General features: G+C 37.4%; 1 protein-coding gene across 2 annotated transcripts in view; it reads right to left on the bottom strand.

Moving 5' to 3' along the window:
• LOC143236843 (uncharacterized) overlaps positions 1-15,066 on the bottom strand; it is a 37,958-nt gene that overhangs the window by 9,789 nt on the left and 13,103 nt on the right. Inside the window, exon 1 of one of the 2 annotated variants that reach the window (XM_076475462.1) lies at positions 12,668-12,900. The exons of the other annotated variant lie outside the window; for it this stretch is intronic. The gene's annotated coding sequence lies outside the window, so the exon portion shown is untranslated. Of the gene's footprint in view, positions 1-12,667; positions 12,901-15,066 lie in introns of those variants that run through there. 2 annotated transcript variants of the gene reach the window in all.

Here is a 15,066-nt window from a genome sequence, read left to right as displayed (position 1 = left end):
ATAGCTAAATGTTTTGAATATTTCACTATTTACCCAGCAGTAGCTTTCAAAAATTGTAAATTTTGACGTGCAACTTCGAGTGGAAGCCCAGGGTCAAACTAGTATGTCCCTGGTCTGGGGTAAAATATTTAATTGATCAAAGATATGTATGTCACGAAAGTACACAAATGCGTAACTGGCAGTTGTATTCTTTTCAGTGGTTCTCACTTTATTCTGCAAACTATTAGAATAAGACCAGAGTGGTTGTCTGGATACTTTCCAAATTTTCTGACACTTAAACACACGATTAAAGTGTAATACTTTAGAACAAGTATACTGAAAAATATCTAGATATGCATAACTTTATACAATCGTTAATGGATATTAACGTTTTCATAGTTTCTATTTTCTACATTAATTGGCTTTTTTAAACATAATTTTTTTAATTAATTTTGGAATTTTTAACCTCCTTTTTATTTTTTGTTCTTATATCGATTGTTTAGAGTCGATAGCCCTAGTACTTTGTATCATTAAATTCTGATCCTCCACATATCTTTGATGCAAAATGGAGGGGGCGATATTAACGAAAGACTGATGGAAGATTGTTTATACTGGTTATGTGCATGCTCCTTGTTTATATCATGAGGTAATATTATAGACAGTATGCCCGATAATAAAAACAAACAAAAAGTCTCTTAGTTTATTCTCTTTCCAACCATGTCTCTCAAACGGAGACTGTCGAAAAATATTTTGTAAGGTATACAATAATGTAATATTTGGTTACTCGCTACGCACTTTGCGAACTCCCGCTTCTATTCGTTCATCAATATAATTTCAAGTGAACTATTTTACACGCTCAAAAATGGCAGACGTGCAGATAATTAGATTTTACGTTAATGTTAGCACATCTAATTGTTGACAAACGTAACAATATACCGTATGATGGTGTTATATTCGTATTTTGCCATTTACTTCTATCATACGGTATATTGTTACGTTTATAAGTTTTAAAATTTTTCTGCACCACTGCTTATACCAGTGTTTACTAAACACCAATCTGTGGACCGGTCTTGGCTGTTGAAAGGACTGATACTTATTTAGTCATGTTTCAGTATTCGACTTAAAAGTCTCCCAACTCTGCCTTTTCTCTCGTAATAGACCAGAGCAAACACTTGGAGCAGAGGCCAAAGAAATGGTGGGAATAGAAAAGGTGGACTTGTCAACTCGTCCATCCATTGAGAACAAAAGATGCGCCACATTCGCGGTAGCTTTAGTGCAACTAATGTCGCAGACTTTGGACAACACCCACGCAGACCACAATCTAAAGAGAGAGGGGTAGGAACCACCAGAATTGTTGCAGTGAGGGCCCAGTTAACGTAGGTAGGTGTTATTGTCTGCTGTTGTTAGGACCGTGAGCGGTGGTACCATTTTTGATGTCTACCGTGGGTTTACGCCTGACGTTGGTTAAGTATCATAGAGGATAATAACCTATTGACCTTGTGTGTGTTTGGTTTAAGGACCATTTACCTTTTTAATTCTTTTTACGTTTTTCCACCTGCTCTTTGAAGTTTGTTAAACTAAACTTGATTAACTTTAATTTTACAAGAATCTTAGTTTTCATTTTTTTTTTTACCGGTTGTTTGGCATAGATAGCTCGTTTACTATGCGCCAGTAAACGCCAACCAACCTTTTGACGTTTTCCAGTGTCACTGGGGTAGTGACATTGTTCAATTTTATTGTGATTTTTAACTGGTCTCTTTTTAAACAACGTCATTCACCCTCTTCCAAAAAACAAACGATTTAATTTATATTTAGTACAGTCTATAAAAACCACCCAACCTTAGGTACAAGATCTGCTTGTCAGATTATTATTCCAGCAACCCTGATCCCAAGAACGAGTTTAGTAACTACACTTTGTAGATAGATCCTGGAAGATGATCAACCACGTCTTAGGTTGTTTTCATCTACGTTCAAACGGTTTTGTTTTCTAATGCCCATTTCTTTAAGAAGTTTCTGCTTTCTAATTACAAGTGTTGTTGTCAGAAAAATAATTAATATTTTGTATAATTATTTACATGTTGTACTTACTTGGCGAAGATAACGTACTTGTTTTGAAAAAAAAACAACGCTCAACCAACCGTCTCCCTCATCCATAAACAACTTAACACATCGGTGAACGTTTGAATAAAACAAATGATGTTCTATAAAATCAGCAAAAACTATAAAAATAAAATGAAATGAAAATGTTTTAAGAACAGTTCATTATCGTTGTTGTGGTGTGTTTCTATTTAAATCAACATCAAACGATTTATACCTATCTTTAACAACGCAGTTACATTAAACACCAACGATACGGACCTGTATATCGTTAAGCCTAACATTTAATGGGCTTACATGGATCGGACGAAAAACAACTTTTGAGAGTTTTTGTTACTTAAACGATAAAAGATACCAATGTTTATGGACCAGTTGCAGCTCTACACTATATTACAGAGTTCTTTTACAAACTCGATGAGATTTTTGGTGTTCTCCGAGAATTTATATGGCTTCAAGTGTTTGATTTATAAGTGAATTACAAAAACCACTTATGCCCATTCAGATACGAAAAAACTAAACTTGCAGAAGTATCGTTTGTGAACTCCAACACACGACATGTAAGAATTAACAACAGAACACGAAGCTACACAGTGAGATATGGGTTACGCCTACTACAAGGATCGAATCTCGAATTTGTGTGGCGTTAAATGGGAAGTGCTCCATTACATTAATTTTATTATACTGTGCAAAGGGTCCACAACCCACGTTGTCAGTGCTCGTGCGTAGGGTGAATGTCCTTAAGGAACCCCACAATCTAATCTCCTAGATAATAAAAGAAAAAAATCCTTTTCTTAAACTTACTAAATAAAGACCAACTTGGCAGAATGTATCCGATGAAGGAGGAACACACGATTGTTTTTATAAAGGTAAAGTGAAAACACAATGCAGTGGGTGAAGTTTCTGTGAACTTGGAGAAGCATTCAAGTTGAAGTCATGTTATATGCAGTTTGTTTCTTATGTATTAAAAACACCAAAAAACCCCGGTTAATAAACTGATTTACATGTACACAAATGAAAAAAAAACTTAAGTATTTGTCACATGAGAAATCATGTGAAAAACAGTGAAGTTTTATCTATTCAAACTAATTAGTCACATGACAGTGAACTACGTGTATCCTGAATAAGGATCTACCATAATAATATTAAAATTTTCTTTCTTGAAAATGCGTGCACTTCATTGGAACGGGCATATATAATATACTTAAGTAGAAAAGACGTTTCTAGTCCTGATTTCTCCAAGCCCGTTCCCCTGGCTGTGGTTTCGCTAGATAGTAGATAGGGACAGTGGGAATCTCGTTAATCCGTTCATTAATGGATTTAAATGGCAATTTCATTTAAATACAAAATTATTAGCCTAATATTAATAATCTTTCAAGTTGCTCTGGCGCTTATTAGGCCCCACTTTTCGTAGGAGTGTTAACTTTATTTTCAAACCACATTGATGAACTACCTACGAAACAATTAACACCATTATCATTTTATTCGTAGTAATGTTTTTATTTTTTACTTTCGCGCAAAGCTACACGAGGGCTATATGCGCTAGCCATCTCTGACTTAGCAGTGTAAAACAAGATGGAAGGCAGCTAGTCATCATCACCAACTGCCAACTCTTGGGCTACTCTTACCAATGAAAAGTGGGATTGACCATCATATTATAACGTTCCCACGGCTGAAAGGGCGAGCATGTTTGGTGTGACGAGTATTCGAACCCGCGACCCTCAGATTACGTTAGTCGAGTGCTTTAACCACTTGGCCATTCCGGACCGGAACTGATTATCTAATATGACATTCAAGTCACTATTACATTATCCAAGTTTTAATTTCGTGCCGTTGTTACCAGGGTGAGTGGCAGTACCATTTGAGACGTACAATCTAGGGGTTTTCCCCGGACGTTGGTCGGTATTATTGGCGATAGCAATATTGGCCACTTTGCTTGTATTTTTATATTATTATTATGGGATATTGGCCTTATTTGATTCTATTTAGTTTACCTGATTTCTGGGTATTGTATAGTATTTTACTTCTGGCATTTTTATCTTTTGTGAAGCCCAGATAATCCAGTTGCATTGCCCCAAGAAACTCCAATCAACCAAGCAATCGGGTGTTAAAATTGCAGTAGAAAAAAATCTTAGAAACATTTTTTTCACGTGGAAATAAAACTCAGAAAAGAAATCACGTTCTTGACGTCAGTGATTTGTAAACGAATATTACTACGATTTTTTTTTCTGTCGTAAACCTAGTTTCATCCCCTATAGGTAAAATGTCACAAGATTATATCGGAGATTACACTAGAATTAGATACTACAGGCCAAACGTAAACTTCTGGCGGTCTTTTATAACTACAAAGATTAATAACCTTACAATGAAGGTTTTTGATGGTTGTTTTTATACTGTTGTGTGTGTTTTTTTTACTAGCTGCTTATTGAGAAATGTTTATCTTATAATATCAACATCTCAGAGGGTATTTTAGCTTCACTTGGACCTCAGGATGTCCAAAAGATGCTTTTTAGACTTCCTGTACGAGCAATTACACGAGGTAACTAAAATCACAACTCCTCAAGAAATACAATCACCCAGAAAGAAACATAATTTTTAAGTTTATAAAATAGTCAATTTCTAGAGTGTGTGAAACGGTCACATTCTTGGTTTGACGTCAAAATGAAACACAGCCTCAAACTGTACACATTCTGTACTCGCGGACTATCTGAGTTTAGTGCGCGCCCCAATACAAGAACTATTCGCTTTACTGTTATAATTATACGTGTGGATTTTATTTAAAATACAATTCAGGTAGGTAGGTAAACGACGGTTAGTGTCTGCCGGAAAAGAAAAACAAATTTGCACACGAGAAGAAAATTGTGACAATTTTATAGTGCGATATTTTAATTGATTTGTTTAGATGGGAGAAGGGGAAGTATATATTTATCGTGCTGTTTTTGTTAGTGGCTACTAATTAACCTCTATACATGCTTATGGAAACGCAGTTGTTTAGATTTGGTTTGTTTTGAATTTCGCGCAAAGCTACAAGAGGGTTATCTGCACTAGCCGCCCCTAATTTAGCAGTGTAAGGCTAGAGAGAAGGCAGCTAGTCATCACCATGCACCGCCAATTCTTGGGCTACTCTTTTAACAACGAATAGTGGAATTGACTGTCACATTATAACGCACCCACGGCTGAAAGAGCAAGCATGATTGGTGTGACGGGGATTCGAACCCACGACCCTTGGATTACGAGTCAAACGCCGTAACACACTTGGCCATGCAGGGCCAGTTGTTTAGGATGGAGTATTATCTAGCGCAATGGAATCTGTTTTCCTTTAAGGACAAAAATAAATTATATTTTGAACTGGTATTTAGTTGAATACAATACACTTTAGAGAAGTACAAAATAATAACTAACAGCTGCTCTGACTAACATATCTGACCTCATTCGATTACACCTTCCATAAAAGATAATATAGTGGAAAAACTGGGTGGTAAATTACTGTTCTGGCGTTGCTGCAATGTCTTTGTTTTGTGTCCCTTCGTAGAGATTCACAGTGGCCACTGAATCTTTCATTGTTAATTATTTTTCAGGAACTGAAGAATCCATTAAGTTGTAAAAACAAATAGCTATTTGTAAAACGACCATGTATGGACGACTTTGTTACACAGTCACAACCACAATCTGGCTCCCTATCTCGATTTCTCATCTTTCATTCTTTATCTGAGAAATTCTTAGGACAGACGTGTCCTTTTTTTATTCAAAAGGGATTAGAGACACTTTCTGGACATTGTGTTCTGGCGACATCTGGGTGAAAACATATACACCACAACACACTGAACTCCTCCTGAATATGAAGGCCATTGGGAATATACCCATCAAGGTTACTTCCCATACTACTCTGAATGATTCACGAAGAGTTAATGTTAAGAGGGATGTGAGAAACATCACTGATTTCTCCTACCAAGACGTTTCTGTGGTGCGCCATATCTCCCAAGGACGGAACTGTGGTGCCTGCTGATGTTCTTATTTTGATGTTTACATCATTACGTCCATCTACATCTATCAAGGCAGGATACTTAAACTGTGAGGTACAGCCATATATTCCCAATTCTCTCAAATGTTTCCAGTATCACCAATTCAGTCATTCGAAGGCATCAATCATGTCGTAGGCCCGGCATGGCCAAGCGTGTTAAGGCGTGCGACTCGTAATCTGAGGGTCGCGGGTTCGCATCCCCGTCGCGCCAAGCATGCTCGCCCTTTCAGCCGTGAAGACGTTATAATGTGACGGTCAATCCCTCTATTCGTTGGTAAAAGAGTAGCCTAAGAGTTGGCGATGGGTGGTGATGACTAGCTACCTTCCTCCTAGTCTTACACTGCTAAATTAGGGACGGCGAGCACAGATAGCCCTCGTGTAGCTTTGTGCGAAATTAAAAAAAACACAAAAAAAAGCATCATGTCGTAGCTCTTTTACGTGTACTTATTGTGGTGACAAAGACCACGACGCCTTCGAGTGCAAACTGGAACCTCAGGGTGTTAACTGTAGTGGTTCCCACCCCTCGTACTTTCGTTATAGCCCCAAGTCATGGAGGATAAAGAGATCCAACGTTTGAAAACTGAAAAACATTTTCTACCCCGAGGCTCGGAAGTTACTGTTCCCCACTCCATCTTAGACATATGCTCCTACACTGCATTCCATTGCTACAGTGGGAGTGCAGACAGATCTTTCCGTGCCTCCGACACAGTCATTCTCCAACTGTGTGAAGTCTTCTACCCTTCAATTTAAACAGTTGATGAGTCGACGTTTACTCCTAACTTTGTTCCCACCATTCCTTTTAATGGCTGCCCAAATCCAATTCGTTTGGTAATGACTTCTGGCGTCTTCTCGGTTCCTTCTTCTTTGGCCCTAAGATGCAGATAGATTATTTGTTGACGCTCTCAGTTGATGGAATATTCGTCCACTGCCAGAGACCTGCCTACTCGATCCAGAGTAAGATCCATGGAAGTCTTCAGACCTCCGTCCACTAAAGAAGAACGACGTGGTTGAAAAGAGAAGGACTCTCTGCATAATCATCCTCCTCATAAGTAAAAATATCCACTGTCGAGATTTCCGTTCTAATGTGGGTGGCATTAAGGTTTTGATTGATTCTTAGAGTGTGTGTGTCTTTCCTTACAGAAAAGGTTTTGGAAAGCTGTCAGTACAGTCATCTTTCGGCAGTTTTTTGTACAGGAATCAAAGTGAACCCTATTCTTGCAAGCAGGATGTATGTCGTCGAGTATTAGATTTATTGAGTGGCAGCTTCAGACTGAGGCAAGGTTCTTGGGGCTTATCTTTGATTGTAAGTTCACCTTCATTCCAAGTACATGAAAGCACTGAACATCCTCAGTGTCCTCTCTTCCACCTCTTGGATCGATGCTAAAGAACTATTGTGCCCTCATTTATTCATGGTCTATGCCACAACCTTGGTCTAGAAGATGTTGTACTCCATTCGCCCACTGGGTTGTCTTCTTTCTTCAGTGGGCCATGCTCTTTTAGAATAGACAGTCTGCCATCCCTTTTAATGGCTGCCCAAATCTACAGACCTCCATCCACCAAAGAAAAACGACTCTTTGCTGAATATCTTTTAAACCATCCTTCCATCCCTGTTTATACGGATCGTTCAAAATCAGGTGATTCTATGGACTCTGCTCTGGTTTAGTGTGGTTCACTGGTTGCACACAGGATCTACTCTACAACTTGTCTTTACTGCCGCGTTGTATGACAGTTCTCTGAATCACGTCTTATACATGGAATTCCTCTATCTTCTATTAGTATCCAGATCTTGCCACATCTGTATTCTGGTGCCATCGCATAGATCGAGTACGGCTCTGTGTTGAAGGCTCGGCCATCTTATTTTCGTAAGGAGGAAGTTGTTCGTTGTCCTGGCAAGACTATGAATTGGTTAAGATTTTATAACTTAATGTTCCTTTATCTGTAACTGGTCTCATACTCGTGTCATAATAGCCCACCTTTTACTGTCGTGCCATCGTTACGACGGTGAGCGACGGCACCATTTCAGACATGTTTTTACTACTGGTTCACTCCTGATGGTGGACAGTGTCACCCTCGCCAGTAACACTGTCCAACTTGCTTACATTTTTAACTTTTTGATTCGTTTTTCCCGAATTCTGGACATTGTTTTATCACCACCCACCGCCAACTCTTGGGCTACTCTTTTACCATCGAATTGACCGTCATATTATAACGCCCCCACGGCTGAAAAGACAAGCATGTCTATTGCGACAGCGATTCGAACCCTCACATTATAAGTCGAGTGCCTTTACCACTTGGCCATGCCGGGCCACATTATTTCGTCTTAACTCTAATTATTTTTACATTTTATAAAGCTTTTACGTTTATTACCGGCTGTTTGGCGCAGATAGCCTAGTTGCTTTGCACCAATGAACGTCACATAACAACAAAGCTTCCTGTGCCAGTTGACAAGTGACTTTAAGTGAGTAAAGATATGACAAAACTTTTCTAGCCAAGCCTAGCATCTACCGGCAGCTCAGGGACAAATTTGTCATCGCTGGGCTTCACATTGGCCACAGTTTCATTACACAACGTTTTTTATAATTGAAGTACGATCTGTCAAATATATCAAGTAGTTTCACGCTCGAAACACAGTTGCCCACATCCAACTTTCAGGCCGTCGCTATCATAGGCAACAGAAATATTTTAGACACTCGTAACAAACTTCCAATGTTAAACAATCATTTCTAATTGTGAGATCGTCTATACTGATGGTGCGTGCGCCTATTACCATAGAGATAATCTTATATTCGTTTTGGCAGTAAATGATAATAGCTTATGTATTTTTCAAGAACAAAATATTACATATAGTTACAAATAAGTAAATAAAACAAGTATGATGCAGAAATATTTCACGTCTTGCTTTATCTGTTGAATATATTTTATAACACGGAAGATTACTTTGAACTTATCCATTTACACGTCATCGCCACTAGATGCCGCTGACGTCGGATATTGTCTAGCTTCACTGTATTTGTAGAAATTTGCGAGCCCTAGGCCTTTTTAATTCTGCTTTTATCTGATTCTTGGACATTTTTCGCTGTTAACATTTCTTTTTACCTTCTTATAGCTTTCTGAGTCAAACAAGCGGTATAAAAGTAAAAACAAACACACGCTATCCTACGTTTGCTGTTAGTTTTACTTGTTGTGGTAAGATTGATGTTTGCGAAATATTTCTTTTCATGCTGATTAGTGTTTTGTAATGGTGTAGATGCTGACTGTGTAGTAAACGAAATCGTAAACCAAAAAAACAAACAACTAATATATGACAAAGATCTAAGTGTTATGGTCCCTCGCATTATGCGACTGTCAACAACTGTAGGCTATGTATAATTCTGTTGTCTAGCAGCCAGTTTGTTTATAAATATTCTGTAATGATTTATATTATTAACTATCTGATGTGTCTCTTGCTGGAGTGCCTCTTTTCTTATTCCCCTCTATTCTTTTCATGAGCTAAATTCTTCCTGTCCATTGTATCTTAGGATGTGTAAAGTCTTTGTACAGTATCTCGTCGTCTTATCGTGTGTGTTTTTTTCTCTCCTCAACCCCTTTCTTTCTTTTAAAACCCAGCCAACTCGAGGGCTAAATTATTCTACGTGTTCCGTATCTTAATATTTTTCTTCTCTCCCTACAACATTTTCGTGTTTGTCATAGTCCAGCTTTCTTTGTTCCTCGTCTACTTAAGTATTAGGGAAAACAGCTGCTACACTATATATATATATATATATATGCTAATATTTAAAAACAGCTAAGTAGGGCTAGCTACTGAACTTAAAAAAAGGATCCTACCCAGATAGGGAGAGAAGTGGACATATCACTTAATCCGGCTGATGATTACATAACAGACTAAGACGTCTCGACCTAACTTGGGGAAGACAGTTTTGTAGAATTTTATTCTCCAGGTAAAGTCCAGACAGCTTAATCTGCTATGTAATCATTAGCCGATCAAGTGACATGTCCACTTCCATCCCTACTTTGTTTGGTTCCGTTTCTAAGTTCAGTAATCAGCATTACGAAACTTTTCTTTTATTTACTGATAAAAAATTCTAATATAAATTTGATTACTTTTTTATAAGATGACTTTCGTGAGTTATGAGATTATAGAGTGCATTATAAAGCTTTATAAATTGTGCATAGAATAAAATAGGTAGTCAAAAATTGCGAATACTATTTTGCTCTATTAAATGATGGTATAATTTTATTTACTGCTAGAAATAGGCTTGCTGAAGAATGATGATGATGAATGAAAATGAGAAATTTCGGTTCTGGCTATTCGCTGGTTTTCGACTTTGGGACGCTTTGGATAGCTGAAAAGCGGCATATACACCGAAAATAGAACGATTATGCTAGGTGGCTCTTCAGGTCTAGTTTTTGATGGCTCGTAGACAGGAAATCCAGATGGCTCTTGTGTTGCTTTAATATGAACATCCGTGCCATCCCTACATCCAGACTGCTAGCGCTCTTTCAGATTATTGTCCCCAAGCTCAGTAATACGTTTGAAAACTTATAGTGCTAAATACTGGGTTTCGATACCAGTTCTAAAGGTTTATTTTATATCAGCATGTGAACTGAAGAAGAACACGTGAAGTCCTGTCACATATAACGTAAAATAGGAAGTGACATTGCACACCAAAGCTGGCGAGACATTTAGGTTTTCTAGTACCTAAAGTCAATCTTGACAATACATGTCTTTGTTGTTGCGTTCTTATAAACCTAGTCTGTTTGACGTTATTGATAAACGTTATTAGACTATGTAGTTGGCTGACTGCAGAAACCTCCGAATCTGTCCCCAAGTCTTCTGGATGTTCCAGATTTAAAGTCTATACAGTAGTGAAAATATGTACTAACTCGTTCATCCATTATCAACCTTGGGTTGAAATTGGTTTCAAACATGTATAATGCTTTACTACTCTTCTGAGTTAATAATATACATATTTCAGGTTTTTCAAACTTTTGAACAAAAATGAAAGTTTTTTTCCCTTTGTGCATATACCATAATGACACGTGGTTTCTCTAATGAAATACACACTTTAGTTAGAACAAATTTGCATAGTGTTCTTGGATAATTCGGTATTAATGAAAAGGAAATGAGACAAAAGCAAGACGAAGTATAGTGGGAAAAAATTCGGTTCACTTACCAAGCTATTCCAGTTGTTCAATTCTTTCCGAAAAATTAAAGTTTTTATCAACGGATAAGAGATTTTATTAAGTTAGTTTACGGACGAATGGCCTATGGTTGCCATTGTGATTCCGAGAAACTTTGTTACGTCAAAACGAACATTTGAAAGAAAAGCGTTATGAACAAGTGAAAACAATGTGAAACAGTACAGCAAATCAAATACCTTGACCAGGTGAGAAACCTTTGATGTCATTTGAGGTCATCCCGGATGACCTGTAGGGGATGTGTGAATAAATCGAATGGTAGTTTCAAAGTGGCCAACTTTGACTTTCACAATATGACGATACGCAATTCAATTACCAATAGGCCTAAAATGTTTGTTTGCAAGAACAGTGGGAGGTGGATACAGTTTCACGTAATACTTATTACTCTTAGTTTGTTCATTTCGGATTCAAAATGAATATAAATTTCGTTTCTCGTGGTGTAGCTTTGCTTTGAAACAACAACACAATAATTATTTGAGAAACTGTTTTTCGATCCCTCATTTTTTCACGCCTCTAATTTTGTATTCGATATTGGCAAATTAATAATAGGCTATTAGTTTCTAACAGTTCTCCGTTTAAGCCATAAACATCAAGTTAGATATTTCAATAGTTTTTCATAGTCTGAGTTAAACACTACTTTCTCCTCTACGTGTAAAATTGTAAGCTTTTTTTTATTTTATTATTTAACCCTAACAGCCGTGAAATTGATAACGACACCTGCCAGTCACCTGTGATGTTACATCTCGACTCGCCAAGTCACGAACCTACTTTATACAGTTAGCCATCCGTAACGTTCCAAATTACAGCATACTTACGCCCGTTTTTTGGCCAATTAGTGATCCAAGAGGAAGAAAGAAAATTCGCTTGACAATCCTAATCGTGACATCACCAAGTTCTTCTGGTTTCTTTATAGATTATTGTGTAGGTCCATCATAACTGGTGAACTGATTGATAACATGTCACTAAACCTATTACACGTTCTTACGCACTCCTTCCCATATCGCTCGCGGGGGTCCACATACCTTCCTCATGCGCTGTATGCGTATGTTCAGCTGGAGTATACGTGTGCATAATATACCATTTATCCGGAATCTTGGCAAGTTGGATTCAACGATTCAGAACTGAAGTACATTAAGATAAGTCCGTCAAATATGTCATGTTTACTTCGGTTCATAGCATCTATAGCAATTTTTTGGACATAAAAAAAAACAACTTACCTTGTAGCTTCCTAAACTGTTTGTTGTTGTCCACAGTAAAAAGTACTAAATATACGGTAAGAGAAAATTAATAATTCGAAATAGTTAAATATACTAATCAACCTAAACGGTTCGATCTTTTTAACCAGTTATTTGGCCTTTACTGATTCGAACTTACCTATGTTTTATTTTAATGTCATCTTTCAGTAAGTTACATCAACTGCTTGTTTTTTTAAAACTAGTCAAGTTTCAAAGAACTGAAACGTCGTATCTGAACATTACAAGAACGAAATAAGTAACGTTTGTCTAACTGAATCGTCTACTGCAGAAAAAACCTGTAATTAAATAACTTGTCTCTATTCAAGTGAATCACTTAATAATATACTTAAAGTACGAACGCCAAAGTAATCTTGGTTGACTTTCTTGTTCACCCTAGCAGTATGTTCCACAAATAGACTGATAGCGAGTGAAAGTGTATACCAGCCATAAGTTAATTGGGCTGTGACAAATGTAGAGCTTAGGAGAGAGGAAGATGCCAGGACCCAGAGAATGTTACGATGAACTAACTGTCAGAGATAAATATTCCATTATCTACTCACGCGTTTGCGAGTCTGTAATTGGTTTAAAACCTACCATAATCACCAGGTAAGCGTGCAATTTTATCCCTTTAACTACATAAAAGTTATGAGACATTCTGACTACAAATAAGGAAGAATGTATCCATTCAGGTAATATCAAGGCCTATGGTACATCACCTGAGTTCATGAGACCGGATGAGATATAACAAATATAGCAGTAATTGAAACGTTATTATCAAACTGACTGGGAAAAAAAAAACCTTAAATAAAAATGAAATGGATTAAATCGCTACATAACAAAACTTAGGATAAGAAATTTTTCCACTATATTATTTAAACATCAAAATAGTTATTGTTATTATTATATACTTTTTTCTTCAAATAAACCACTCGTTAATAAGAACAGCTATCGAATCATAATATTCTGTACAAGTTGTAGCTATGAGAAGCACAGTATTCAAGAATTTAACTACAACCAGTGACGAACAAACTTCTTTAAAGACATGTATCCCAAGCTATCAGAAGATTTTACTTATATGACTCAACCTGCGACAATTATTAACATTACGTTCCATCCTCTCCAAGCCACACCACAATTGTCTTCTGATAACCTAACTCTCGACTTCTCAACCGCTGACTTCTTTCACGTTCCGGATGTTTCTTTAGGGAAATGCTTTCTGCTTCTGATCCGTGAAAGTTTTCTCAGGACGCCCCCTTCAGCAAAAAAATCTCTGGCACAATATTTATATATGTAACATCCTGAAGGATTGTGAATTCTGAATCGCTCTGTTCAAAGCTATATCGACCAGTCTTTAAGTTATCTAAAACCACAAAAGTGCAGTCCTCGCCACCATCACGAGAGAGGTCAAGAGAAGCTACACTTGGTAGCACCCTGCCACATGTAAACCAAGAAATCAACCCCACCACATACTATGTAGCTTACAACACGAAACTTGGGTACTAAGTATGCAGTTCATAACGAACGATACTCAACTTTTCCAATGCTATATACTTGGTATAAAATAATAACAGAAATCAAATCAATGTCCCAAAAGTTTTTGTATTTCCGTGAAGCAACTGTTTAAGTTAAAACCTGTCTGGATACTCGTTAGACAATGAGCAACTGAACGAACTTGGCGACAAAATGATTCCAATATAGCCAGTTAACAAGTGTGAAACTCTATGGGTTTTCGGTGGAGAACGTGTCAGCCATGTTTAAAAAATCTTTCAACACAGTAATAACCTGGTATGTGTCCAAGTTCGTTACATTACTGAACATGTGTAAACATATTTCTGGCTGGTCAACATATGGTTACACAGAGTATTTCTACTAGAAACTTAAAACCAGTCAAACAAAGAGGTAAAGAAGGTAAAATTGTACTTCTATTTGTGTGACAAATACCTTATCTGGCCCACAAGAACTTTTCACGTTTAGAAATGCATAACACTCATCCTTTGCACATGCGCATTGAACTTACTTCACACAAAAAAAGAGAAAGTCTCACACACACAAATTTCTTCTGAGAATCTTAAAGCTTTGCGTTTTGTTGAATAAAATTTAAATAAATATGATTACAAGTCGTTGGATACCGAGACTCAAAGAGATAACCTGTTGAATGGAAAATAACCTGTCTGAAATATAAAACGTTTCATTAAGATTTACATGGAACTTGGTTGGTTTGTCTTGAATTTCTCGCAAAGCTGCCCGAGGGCTATCTGCGCTAGCCGTCCCTAATTTAGCAGTGTAAGACCAGAGGGAATGCAGCTAGTTATCACCACCCATCGCCAACTCTTGGGCTACTATTTTACCAACGAATAGTAGAATTGATCGTAATATTATAACGCCCCCACGGCTGAAAGGGCGAGCATGTTTGGCGCGACGGCGATGCGAACCCATGACCCTCAGATTTCGTGTCGAGTGCCTTAACAACCTGGCCATGCCGGGCCCATAGAAAACTTTCACAGTGTCATAACATGTTTTAATATTTCACTGCTTGCC

This window comes from Tachypleus tridentatus, chromosome 13, assembly GCF_004210375.1.
Source record: "Tachypleus tridentatus isolate NWPU-2018 chromosome 13, ASM421037v1, whole genome shotgun sequence".
NCBI classification, from domain to species: domain Eukaryota; kingdom Metazoa; phylum Arthropoda; class Merostomata; order Xiphosura; family Limulidae; genus Tachypleus; species Tachypleus tridentatus.
This window is presented reverse-complemented; position numbering and strand designations above follow the sequence as displayed.